Below are 12,831 nucleotides of genomic sequence, written 5' to 3' on the forward strand. Positions count from 1 at the left end.
CTGGATCATCTCATCTGGGGCTGACTAGGGGCACGGGACTGCTGTGGCAGAGGCAGAGGCAGAGGCAGAGGCAGAGGCAGAGGCAGAGGCAGAGGCAGAGGCAGAGGCAGAGGCAGAGGCAGAGGCAGAGGCAGAGGCAGAGGCAGAGGCAGAGGCAGAGGCAGAGGCAGAGGCAGACAAACTCACACGGATATGGCATCGATTCAGGGTAAGGTGCCAAGTGAGAAAAAAAGCCACAGGAAACTCAGGAAGCAAGGAGAAAGTTTAAGACAGAAACTAGCTGCCAGAGACGTAGACCCCTCGGTATAGACGAGGAATCTGGAGCATACGGACCCAGCCTAACACAGCTGCTGAGCTTTATGAAACTCGTTTCATTGTTAAGATCGGCTGAATCCTGCGTACTCAGACTCAAGTCATCTTTTCAAGTCTTTTGGGGGAAAAAGGTAGTAAAGTATTGAGACCCCAAAATAAGGAAATAAATCTTATGTGGGAGAATTTTTTCATACCTAGGTCAAATAAATCCAAATAAAGATGGTGATCACATTATTTTATAGCTTTTCAATAAGTAAAAAGAAAAAAATATGAACCCCGTTGCTGATTAAGTTGTGGTAAAATTGGTACACCTGGGTCCCGAGGTTAATGGTATGAATGGACACAGTGCATGTTAAAAAGTTGCAACAAGACATACATGAAAAAATATAAGCTACCCCTTAAAAATTTAAAACATGGTGTCATAACGTGCTTATATTTGTATTTATTGTATAAAACACAATCGATCTAAAATCGGTGAGCTGGGATTACAAGCTGGTCAGTCTGTTTAGAAGCTGCCATCTGACCCACCTTCCAATCTCTGAAAGAATGAAAAAAATGGGTGGGTAAGATGGCTCAGTGGGTAAAGGGGCTTGCCACCAAGCCTGGTGACCTGAGTTCGATCCCTGGAATCCACAGGGTGGAAGGTAAAAACCTACTTTCAGGATTTTTTCTCTGACCTATACAAACAGCATGACGCATGCATACCTTTTATCCTTAATACACAAATAAATGCCATAAAGATATTTTTTTAAAAGACAGCAAATCTTGGGACTCTTATAGAAGAGCAGGAGGAAGGATAGGAACTCCACAGGAAGGCCAACAGAGTCAACTAACCTGGACCCTTGGTGCTCTCAGAGACTAAGAACCAAAGAACATACACGGGCTGGACCCAGGCCTCCCTGCTCATATGGAGCAGATGTGCAGCTTGGGCTTCATGTGGGTCCTGAGAAACTGGAGCAGGAAGGGGGGGCTATCCCGAAAGCTGTTGCCTGCACATGGGATATGTTCTAACTGGGCTGCCTTGTTTGGCCTCAGTGGGAGACGAAGCGCCTAGCTTCCCAGAGACTTGGTGTGCCAGGGTGAGGGATACCCAGGGGGCCCCCACCGGCTCAGAGGAGAAGGGGAACGGGGACTGAGGAAGGATTGTGGGGGGGGGGGAAATGACTGGGGGGGGCAGTGAGTGGGTTGTAAAGTGAATAAGTTAAAATGAAAGATGGGGGGGGGGAGAGATTGAGTGTCTAGCTTCAGCAGGAACGTGGTCCTAAGATATCACTGTTCAAGTTGTCTATGGGACACTCTATCCAGCCAAGCAGAGATGAACCCAGTACATCACATCCTGGTGTCTGTGGCCTGCTGAACTCACCGACCACGCCCAGCTAGCGCCACCCCCCAAATAGGCCAATTGGGGGGGGGTTCTCTCTTGGTTTCTTTCTACCCAAGACCTGCGCAGGTGGCAGCCGCTCATTGCGGACAAGCAATTCTGTTGCTTTCAAAATGAAATCCAAAAAGCAAAGTGCCTGGGACTGACAGTGTTGGATTTCGAGCAGAGGAAGCAGAAGTTTGGGAATCTGTAGCTCACTTGACAACACCCACGCGTCTGGCAGGTTGGAACCGGCGCGAGTGAAGTGGCTGCAGTGATATTTCTGCCTCTGGCAGGCAAGCAGACTGGCTGGTGCAGATGTCTGGAGAAGCAGCCCTGGCTCTGCTGATGGGGAGCCATGCTAGGAGTGAGTCCCATGCCTGGCATCCCTCAGCGTGAGGGCGAGGGAGATAGATGATGGACCGGTTTAGAGGCTTTAATCTTGTGTGATGCAGGGGCGGTCTAGCATGGGTTGGAAATGTATCAGATCTGCATTTGAACTTCAGCTGGACGCCTCTCACGACCTAGTGCAGTCATGTGACCATCGTTTATCTGCAAGTGGGGGAGATTAGTGATGTCTCCTCTAAGCTAAATCAGTGCACGTGTAGGGGCGTGGGTCGGTCCGGTCCGGAGCCCGTGGCTCTTTTTTGCTGTTGCAAGTTCTGCCATGTTGCTCATCTAGGCTTTCTCAATGGCTTTTGATGTTTGCTATCTCCAGAAAGGGGAAAGAAGAGGCAAATGCTGGTAGGAAATCGTTACAATGTTTCATGTCAGCTCTGGGCCGTCCTAGTCATTATTAGAAGAATTCACCTCTGGGCAGATTGTAGGAAAAGCTACTAGTAATTAGGAAAACTGTAGGCTCTATAGTGTTTTCCACGGGCAGATTGACAAATGTCCTAATCAGGGTTTCTATTTCTGCACAAACATCATGACCAAGAAGCAAGTTGGGGAGGAAAGGGTTTATTGAGCTTACACTTCCACATTGCTGTTCATCACCAAAGGAAGTCAGGACTAGAGCTCAAGCAGGTCAGGAAGCAGGAGCTGCTGCAGAGGCCATGGAGGGACATTCCTTACTGGCTTGCTTCCCCTGGCTTGCTCAGCTTGCTTTCTTATAGAACCCAGGACCACCAGCCCAGGGGTGGCACCACCCACAATGCGCTCTCCCCCCCTTGATCACTAATTAAGAAAATGCCTGACAGCTGGATCTCATGGAGGCATTTCCTCACCTGAAGCTCCTTTCTCTGTGATAACTCCAGCCTATGTCAAGTTGACACAAAACCAGCCAGCACAACAGGACTGAAATTTTATGTACTCAAGAGCTTTCACTACCACTGTAGATGACGATGAATGCACCCTCCCTTTGACCAGGGTGGGTTCCGGTCCAGCCTCCTGTCTCCATGACCTTGTACCATCCCAGGACAGTACAGGAAGTAGAAGAAACAGAACCACTTAAGCTCCAGGGCTCCTGACATGTGGGGGCTGGGAGACAGGGAATACCTGGGAATACCTGGGAACCTGGGGCTCTCCATGGCTTATTATTTTAGCTTTTATTTTCTTTATTTATGAGTTCAGAATCTCTGTGAGCCTGTGCAAATGAACAGGCTCATTCTATAAACAAAATCCACAAATCACCTATGCTAAAGGAATGGCTGTCTCTATGCCTCAGTTTCCTCATTTATAAAGTGAGCCAATTGACCTAAATTCAATTCCGTTGTTCTCAGCCACTGGTTTTCTAGAACTGCCCAATTCTTTCCCATGTCTCCAACCCTTGGCAGCTCCTAAAAATTAAACAGGAAAGGTTTCATCCACGGCCGCTGGAGCTGCGGCCTCGTTCACTTGACGGCTTTTGGCATAGTCAGAGCTCAGGAACCAGGGTTCTGCTAATGAGGCTTCAAGAGATGGTCACATCCATGTGACCTGCGGAAGAGGTTGTTAAGTCTTGATCACATGATTCAGTGTTATTCTGGGCCCGAAGACCAAGAGAAAGAGGAAATTTAGCAGCTTGCCAAGGATTTGTTGTTGACGAGAAAAAGAAAAGAGTATACTGAATGAACTTAGAAAGTAAATTTCTGTACCAGAAACACACACCCTTCCTATATCCACACATTCCCCTATATACTCTCTCCCTCTCCCTCTCTCCCTCCTTCCCTCCCTCCCTCCTTCCCTCCCTCCGTCCCCCTTCTCTCTCCCCTCTCCCTCCCTCCCTTGTATAATAGCTTGCTTTACAACACAAATGGCGAACCTAATCTCAGAGACGTTAAGTGAGTTGCCAAAGGCCACACAGGAAGCTCTTGGAGGAAACACTGTGAGGCCTGCTTTGCACCGCCCTAGGTGTTCCCTGCTGTGACACGTGGACAGTCTATCCCCGAGGGCTTAAAGAGGTAAGATTAAGTGAGCACACACCACAGTGCATGTGTGCCGCAGGACAAGTCTGCCATGCAGGAGGCAGCAGCAGACATGGGCCTCCTTGTTGCTTCTGACTTAGAGTAACTAAGTCTTCCTGTCTGTGATGTCTGCTGCAAGGAGTTCTATGCGGTCCAGGTAGATTTGCTGAAGGGAGCTTTGTCGTTGTCTGGGGGACCCTGGGAAGTTTCATTTAAAGCCAACTCACATAAGGATGGAGGTGAACCGGTGTGGTGGCAGAGTGATGCTGGGGGGGGGGAGGGCAGAGGCCTGTGCCCTTTTTCTTCTTATGGTGACAGCTTCTGGTTATCATGTGACTTCACTTTTGCAATTATAACTGTCCACACAGGAGAATGTGTGCATGCACAGAAAAAAGTTTGCAAGCTTCCCTCTAAGACAGACCATGTATATATGTATGATGTATGTATGTATGTATGTATTTATGTATGTATGATGTATATATGTATATATGTATGTATAACATGTATATGCTTATATATACATATATGTATATGTGTGTATGTATATATGTGTATTTTTGCATATATGTATGTATATGTGTGCATGTGTGTATGTGTGCATGTGCATATGTGTGTATGTGTGTATGTGTATATGTATATAGCTATTTTTGTCATCTAAATGGGACTTGCTCTCAAGAGGCCCGTGCCTTCTTGGGTAAGTAAAACTATCCCCATTTTGTCCATGTTTAAGTTTATTCTAAATCTTTTTGTTGTTTGTTTTTTGAGACAGAGTTTCTCAGTGTAGCCTTGGCTATTCTGAAACTAGCTCTGTAAACCAGGCTGACTTCACAGTCACAGAGATCCACCTGCCTCTGCTTCCCCAGTTGCTGGGACTAAAGGTGTGTGGCACCCTCTCCAAGGTCTAAAACCTTTTAATGGAGATGTGGAGTGGTGTGCTTGGTGCCAATACATCCACATTATCTGATGGAATGAGAATGAGGGGGTGTGACTGCTCCTAGGCACTTCCGAGGAGAAGGTTACTGTGGGTCTGAGGTGGAAAACAGCCAGGTGTCTAGAGAAGTCTGGGCATGCTCAGCAAAATAGAACACATCAGGAGGAGGTGGGGAGAGGAGAGAGAGGGACAAAGAGGACACAACCAAATGGCTGATATATAGGAAACAGAAGCTGGGGGAAGGGAGGCAAAGCCTGGGGCTGGAGAGGTTTAGGGGAGGGGGGGGGAGAGAGAGAGAGAGAGAGAGAGAGAGAGAGAGAGAGAGAGAGAGAGAGAGAAGTTCTGAGAGGATTTGGTACAAGCTTAAAAAAAGTAGCCATTTGTCCTGGGTTTCTTCTGGATCTAACACTAAGTTTTCTTCAGTAACTGTATATATACACATACATACATATATATGTTTAATAAATATATATAAATAAATACATATAATTGTTTAATAAAATTGGGCTAAGTGTGAGGGTATCTAAGTGTCTTAGATTTTTCATTGTGGAGACAATAATAACTCTCTAGCCCTTCCTTTTTTGTTAAGCATCCTTACAAAGTCCATGCCCTTCCCCTCTCCTCTCTTCTCCTCCCCTTTCCCCGCCTCTCTTCTCCCCTCCCTTCTCCTCCCCTCTCCTCCTCTCTTCTCCCCTCCTTTCTCTTCCCCCTCCCCTCCCCTCTCCTCTCCTCCCATCTCCCCCTCTCCTCTCCTCTCCTCTCCTCTCTTCTCCTCCCCTTTCCCCTTCCTTCTTCTTCTCTCCCTCCCCTCTTCCCTCCCTCCCCTGTCCTCTCCTTAAGTCCCTCAAGAGAGGCTTCTGACATTCTTGGGCTTGACTCTAAATGATGGTACTGAGCTTGCTGGTCACTTGGTCCCTGCTGTAGTTGTGGTGGAGGACTCTCAGCCTCGGGCCTGTTAGCACTTTCCCAGGGACTCCTGGGCCTGGGAGGAGGGATAGATCAAGCAGAGACAAGCCAGGGTTGACTTCCCCACGGACGTTGAATCAGCAGAAACTCAGCAAATAGGATCTGACACCTATGTTGGCTCCATGGACTTGGTATTAAGACATTTTGTTTTTGTTTGTGTTTGTTTTTGTTTTTTGTTTTGTTTTGATAGTGGCTCTCTTATTTGAGATACCGATCCATCTGCTAAATTCTTTTTTTAAAAATTAACTAATTAGTTAGTTTACTTTCACATCAGGACTTCAATTTTTCCTCCCTCCTCTCCTCCCAGTCCTTCCCCCTCACTGCACCCCTCCATCGATTTCTCCTTCCTTTCTCTTCAGAAAAGGAGAGAGAGGCATCCCATGAATATCAATCAGCCCTGGCATATCAAGCCACTGGAAGACTAGGTTTATCCCATTTTCTCCTGTTGAGGTTCGACCAGGCAGTTCAGTAGGGAAAAGGGTCCCAAAGGCAGACAACAGAGTCAGAGACAGTCCCTGCTCCCACTGTTAGGAGTCCCTTGAAATGAAGTGGAGATGGTGCTTTGACCTGGCTCAGAAGGAAGGGAAACATTTGGGATTATTTGGTGCATTGTGTAAATCAAGCCCTGCTGAGAAAGAGGGGGGTGGGGATGGCCCCAGCACAAGCTGTGTGTGTAAGTAAGCATGGGTTAAAATTTAAAGAAACAAGTCTACTTCTCACATCTCACCTACCCCAAAAAGAAGATGTATGTATTCATATGTTTACTTTAAACCCTGCCCTCCTCCAGGAAGACACTGCTTAGTACATTCACTGCCCTTGAGAATTTTTGTTTAAAAAAATTAATCGTTCGATAGAGTTGAGATTGGAGTGTTCACGTTTTTCTGGGGAGAAACTCTTGATAACTGACTTCCAGCTACCAGCAGCTTCAGCAAGAAGCCTACATTACTGATCCTGGCTCGGGTAAGTAGGGAGGTTCTTACTAAGCCCTTAGAGCTAGCTTCCCTGACCTGGGGGAAGAGCTTGGTACCCAGGCAACAGAGGTTAGGCGTGCCCGGGAACTGTCCTTAGTGCTGAGACGGTACAGCAAGAATGCAATGGAAGATGCTGTCAAAGCTAGGGCTTCTTCCCGAAGAGTCAAGGATGGATCAGAGTAGACTGGCAGAAAGACTTACTCTAGAAAGGCCGGCCTGTCTGTTTGTCTGTCTGTCTGACCCATCACCTCAACTCTGGGATCCTCCTGAGGAGCCCATGCTTATTTTAAGGGTGTTTATTTAAATAGTCCATCTGGTCTATGGAAGGGAGGTGGCGTGTTTATTTCATGGTCTTGATAGTTGTCTCTTCAACAACTCTGATGCGTTTTCTTTTTCTCTAATAAGGTGATAAACACACTTGCCTGGGAGCATCTTAAACTCACGTGTTCTTAATATTTGCGAATCTACTCAGCGCCTATAGTCTGAGCACTCCATCTGTGTCCAACTCTGCACAGGAAGCTCCTTCTGTGGATGCAATTGCCCTGAGATGGGCTGGTTGATGTTGAGGTTCCCCAGCCCTGGTACTTACCTCACAATCAGTTGAGGCGTCTATGTTCCTATCGGATTAAATGCCCTTGATGCTGGGGCCTTGTGGGAAGATCACAGAGGTTAAAATGAGCCTGAGTTACTTGAGAAATTTTCAGAATCCTATATTTGAGTGAAAAGCCATATTATAAAAAATATGCACAGAAAAGCTAATGGCTATACTAAAGTTTTAAACATTGAAAAACATTCCATATGTTGCTTTGCCTGGAGAAAAATCAATATAAAATTCATATTTATATTTATAGTAATGGTTTCCTGGGGAAGAAAGAGGGGACATACTGTGGGAGAGGGCTAAGTCTATAGACTCAGAAACTTTTATCATGCTAGCTCTTTCTTGTTTGTTTGATTTTTTTTGATTTTTAATTTTCAATGCCTTGGAATGTATCCTAGACAAGATTTCAGGTGTGTGCTACCACTCCTGGCTGTGAAGCATGAATCTTCATTTGTAACATTCTACTTCATGAAGCTCAACGTCTTTTATCACTTATGCTTTTAAATATATAATAAACATCTTAAAACATAATTGACAAATTAAAAAAAAGATACTTTTGAAACTGAAAACATCATATCTCCTTTACTATCAGTGAGATTCCAGACAAGTTACCTTTGGAGCCTCAGTTTGTGTATCTTTAAAATGAGGTTAATTAATTGTTCTTAGTGGACAGATTGGTGAGTGTGTACCAAGTTGCAGCTCCGAAGGAAGTTTAAATTCTGATGCTATGTTGTCCAGTAGGGACACTAGACAGCTAGGGCTGTGGTGGTTATGCATTTCACAATGGGTGGGAAGGAGGATGTTGAATGTTTTCATTTTATTTTGTATTATAAGGTCAAGTGTAAGTGGCTGGGTCTGTCCCCATCAGTGTCCTTTGTGGGCCAGTAATATGTAGTGGTTTCAAAACATGGTCTTTGGTTAGTTCATCAGGGTCTGGTTCTGTATATACACTCTAGCATGTGAGAACCATCCAATATGGCCAATAGTAGAACATCTGTCTGCTTATACATAGCCTGTACCCAGTAGAGAACCCTCAATCCTGGGACCCTAAAGAATGATCACACACACACACACACACACACACACACGATTGCCAGAAGCTTTTATGGTTTTGTTTTTTTTTTAAACATTATTACTTCTGTTAAATTTCCATTTAAAACTTCTGGTGGCACATGCCTTTTAATCCCAGCACTGGTAAGTCAGAGTTGTTTTTTGTTACTTCAAGGCCAGTTTGGTCTTCGTGGTGAATTCTAGGTCAGTCAGGGCTACAAACTGTACCCCTTCTCAAAAAACAAAAACAAAACCAAAACAAATTCTGACAACAGTTTTCCTATTGCTATTGCTAATAATTTTTTCTTATCACTTATGACTCCTCTCTGTGGAAAGAAAAAATATCCTTCTGAATTTCTTAAGTGAAGGCCGTGGAATAGCATGCCCTTTTTTCTCTTTCTTCATGATCATCAACCCTCTAACCACAGTGATGTGCTTTCTACAGAATCAGCCGAAGCTCCCCTTCATACTCACTTTCAGAGAATATGAACATAGTTCTGCTTTCCTTACATCCTCGTGTTTTCTTTGTTTTCCCCAAACCACCACTTGAGAACACTGGTAGGCACGCCATAGTAACAAACACTCTGAGAAGCAGTCACGGGCTTTACATAAAAAAGGTTTATCACTGTCTCGAGTCAGACATCTCCTTCTCCTCTATCTTCACCCTGAGACTCTGCCGCTAGAAAAAGACATCATTCCGGGACCTAGTCAGATGTGTACCAAGAGAAAAAGCGTGCAGCAGCTCCTGAGCTAATTCTGGAAGAATCTGCCAGAAATGAATCATTATTTCCTTCCAGCCTTCATGGGCCAGGGAAACCCTGTGGCTCACTCATAAATCCTGTAGCGCAGGAAAGGAAGGGAACCGGAAGAGGAGGAGTCTGGTCTTTAGTTAGAAGACCTTCAGTTTCTTTTCGCATCGGACAGAACCATGTGTTCTCTGAGGAAGGAGTTTAAGGGCTCCACTTCCCACCTACCCACTCTCTGCTTCCAAAATAAAGTCCGGATCCCACAGGTATTTGAGTGATCTTCAGAAACATCTAGATCCAGAAATCAAGGATCATAATTTCCCTAAGGAAGATTTTCCCAGGAAGCGAAGGAAACAGAATCTGAGAAGAGGAGCAGGTACCAGGCAGTAAGAGACCTACATGGGCAGCCGGTTCTACTGGAGAAATGGGGGTCAGCAAAGACCTGCAGGGCACAAAAGTATCTTGGCTGATTCTAATCAATCCAGAGTTGGACAAACCCTGGCAAGCTCCCCAGCTCTTCTGAAGGTCCTCAGGGAAAGACATAGCCTTTATTTAGGAGGTAGGAGGAATCAGGACAAGGAGGTAAAAATTGAATACAAGTGTCACCATGTCACTAATGAGCCCCTCCCCCCTCCCCCCAGTTCAGGCTTTCTATTGCTTTTAACCTAAAATGCAGTGTCAGAACACATGCGGTGTAACATTAGCAAATATTTCCTTTCTGGGAGAGAAAGAATATAGAGACCACATCACTCCTCTGGCCCATAACATGTCTCTAGTTACATTTGACAGAGCTTTGGGATTTCCAGGGAGATATCTCTCCTGTAGTCACTCCCCCACTTCAACTGTTTTTCTAAGTGCCAACAAAGAGAGCAGGGAAGAAGACCACGTGTCCCCCTCCCCTGAGCTGGCTGGTGGTTTTACCACCCCCACTGCCTCCCAGCCCCCGCCCCAGCCCCAGCCCCAGCCCCAGCCCCAGCTGTAGAAGGTTGAGCATTTTTCAAGCCTTCAATTGTCAGGATCTCTTCCTTTTTCATCCAGTATAGTATTTCTTCTGACATAAACCTCTCTCTAGAAACACCTACTTGAATTTTCCAATCTACAATATAATGTTTAATGGCTACACCCATAACTCCTTCAGAGACACGACTTAAAATTTGACTGTGAGTATCTTGAGTGTGAGTGGTTTATTTCCTTTGAGGTCTTTAGACTAACGGAAATAACTTATTAAAGTCTTAGTTTCCATCACCTCAAATTTTTTTCATGATTTTTCATGATCTTATTGGCTTAAAACTGCACATTAATCTCCCCATATGGGTCAGAATTCCCATATTTGTATGTGTAGTTTCTGTATGTGTGAGTTTTCTGTTTGGTGTCTCACAGAGAAATGAAGATGTTGGTGGGATTGTCTACCTCTAAGGTTCATGATTCCATTTAAATGTCACATGGCTCTTGGGAGAACCCAATTCCACATGGCACTGAACTGAGGCCTTCATCGTCTGGTCAGTTGTTGCCCAAGGATCACAGTATCTCCTAGAGCTAGTCCTTAGATTCTCTTGTAACCAAGTGCTTCTCCAAAACCAGCAATAGAATTTCCCCTTCGACTCTCTCACGTCCTTCTTAAAGGTACAACTGGGCATTAGGCACCATCCATGAAATCTCTCTTCAAAAAAGAAAGTCTTCTGATTAAAGATCTTAATTAAGTTCCCAAAGTTTCTTATTCCAAGAAGTGCTATATTTTTATATCCAGTGTCTCAGCTCTCACTCCTGGGAGGAGATTGTAAAGCTGTGTGGACACAGCAATCCAACCAGAAGACCCAGATGCCAGCTGTACCCTGAGGGCCTAAATGTGACAGATTAACTACGATGGCTGCACTCTTGGGTAGACTCTTCCCACCAGACCAAGTCTGAATGATTAGCTCTCCTGCTTGGGTTTGAAAAGGAATAGCCCTGGAAAATCCTTAAGGTCTGGCCTTTCTAGTCTCCTGTCAGGCTTTAGATGTGGTTAAGGGTGGCAGGCCTCATCTGTTTTCATCTTTCATGTAATACTCTATGATAAAATGCTAAAAAAAAGAAACCCAATTAAGGAACACTGAAGACAATCTGCCTGTCTCATAGCTACGAGGTGCAAGTTCCTTGGGCAATTATGGTTTTTCTAAATGTGTTATCACTGCTCTACAGAGACTCCTATTGTTCTGATCTCTGGGGCAGCTTTCCAGCCTCCCTCCCTCCCTCCTTCCCTCCTTTCTCCCTCCCTCCCTCCCTCCCTTTCTTCCTCCCCCTGCTGTGTGTGTGTGTGTGTGTGTGTGTGTGTGTGTGTGTGTGAAGAAAGCCCATTTTGGGAATCAGTTTCTGGAGGTAGACTAGGCTGGTATGCTCTATAACCTCAAATTCTCAGTGGTCACCAACAGCAAACTTGCATTACCTGCGTTTGCTTCATGTCCCAGGGAAGTTGCAACTTCAGCCTCATATCTATGATGATAGGCTACATGATGCCAGTTCTACATCAGGGAAGGAAAGAAGTGTCGCTAGTCTAAAAGCACAAGTCACTTTTGACCATACTTTATTATCAAAACAAGCTCAGTGGGCATCTCTGTGTTCACCAGACAGAAAGATGTCATCCTGCTACAAGGATGGGTGGATAGAGGGGAAAAAACCCAAGAACTAAGTGAATGGAGATGCTCTTGGATGTCCCCACTGATCAGTCTAAAAACATTTTCATCTTCACGGGACCTGGCTTCTAGCCTGCCACCTGGATTATTTATATCTAGTCTCTCAGTGAGCGATTTGGTTTTGGAATCTGGGAGCACCAGAAAACACCATAAAGGAGGGTTAGCCTAATGGGTGTGGGTGGGACTTTCTCACTCCTCAGTCCCACACTTGGGCCCAGGCAGTATTAACCCTTAGAATGTGTATAGTCACATAAAAATAAGTTTTAGTAGTGTCTTATATTATTTACCTTTCTGTTTTATATGCATATAAGACAGGAAATTTGGAGATTACAAGAGCTAATGATTTTACTAGAAAGAAGATAAGTCTACTAGAAAGAAGATAACACTTTGCTCAGGAAGGAGAGGGCTCAGAAAATAGTGAACATTCCTGAGGTTGGCCAATCCAAGAGACTGCAAGTGTGTGGCCTCTTTCCCATCCCACAGTTCAATTCAGCTACAAACAAGCGTGATCATTCCGGGCCGTGGATTCAGTTTATTTTACCGTGCAGAGTTGGAGCATGGATTACCTGTTCCGTTTGGAAGGTGCTGAGAGATGACATGTTAAATATGGTGAAACTAGACACAGAGACAGTATCAGAAACCCAACACATATCCTCAGTGCTATGATTCAGTTTTCTATGCTGCACAACAAATTGCCAGATATGTAATTCTGCAATTAATATAGTTAGGTAATTACATTGACTGACCTACAGTTTCTACTGGGCAGGAGTTGAACCATCACAAATCTGGACCCTCTGCTGAAATTGGGTTGCTGACTGGTATCTAGTTATCTGGAGGCATGAAT

The sequence above is a fragment of the Apodemus sylvaticus genome, chromosome 14 (assembly GCF_947179515.1).
Source record: "Apodemus sylvaticus chromosome 14, mApoSyl1.1, whole genome shotgun sequence".
Lineage (NCBI taxonomy): Eukaryota > Metazoa > Chordata > Mammalia > Rodentia > Muridae > Apodemus > Apodemus sylvaticus.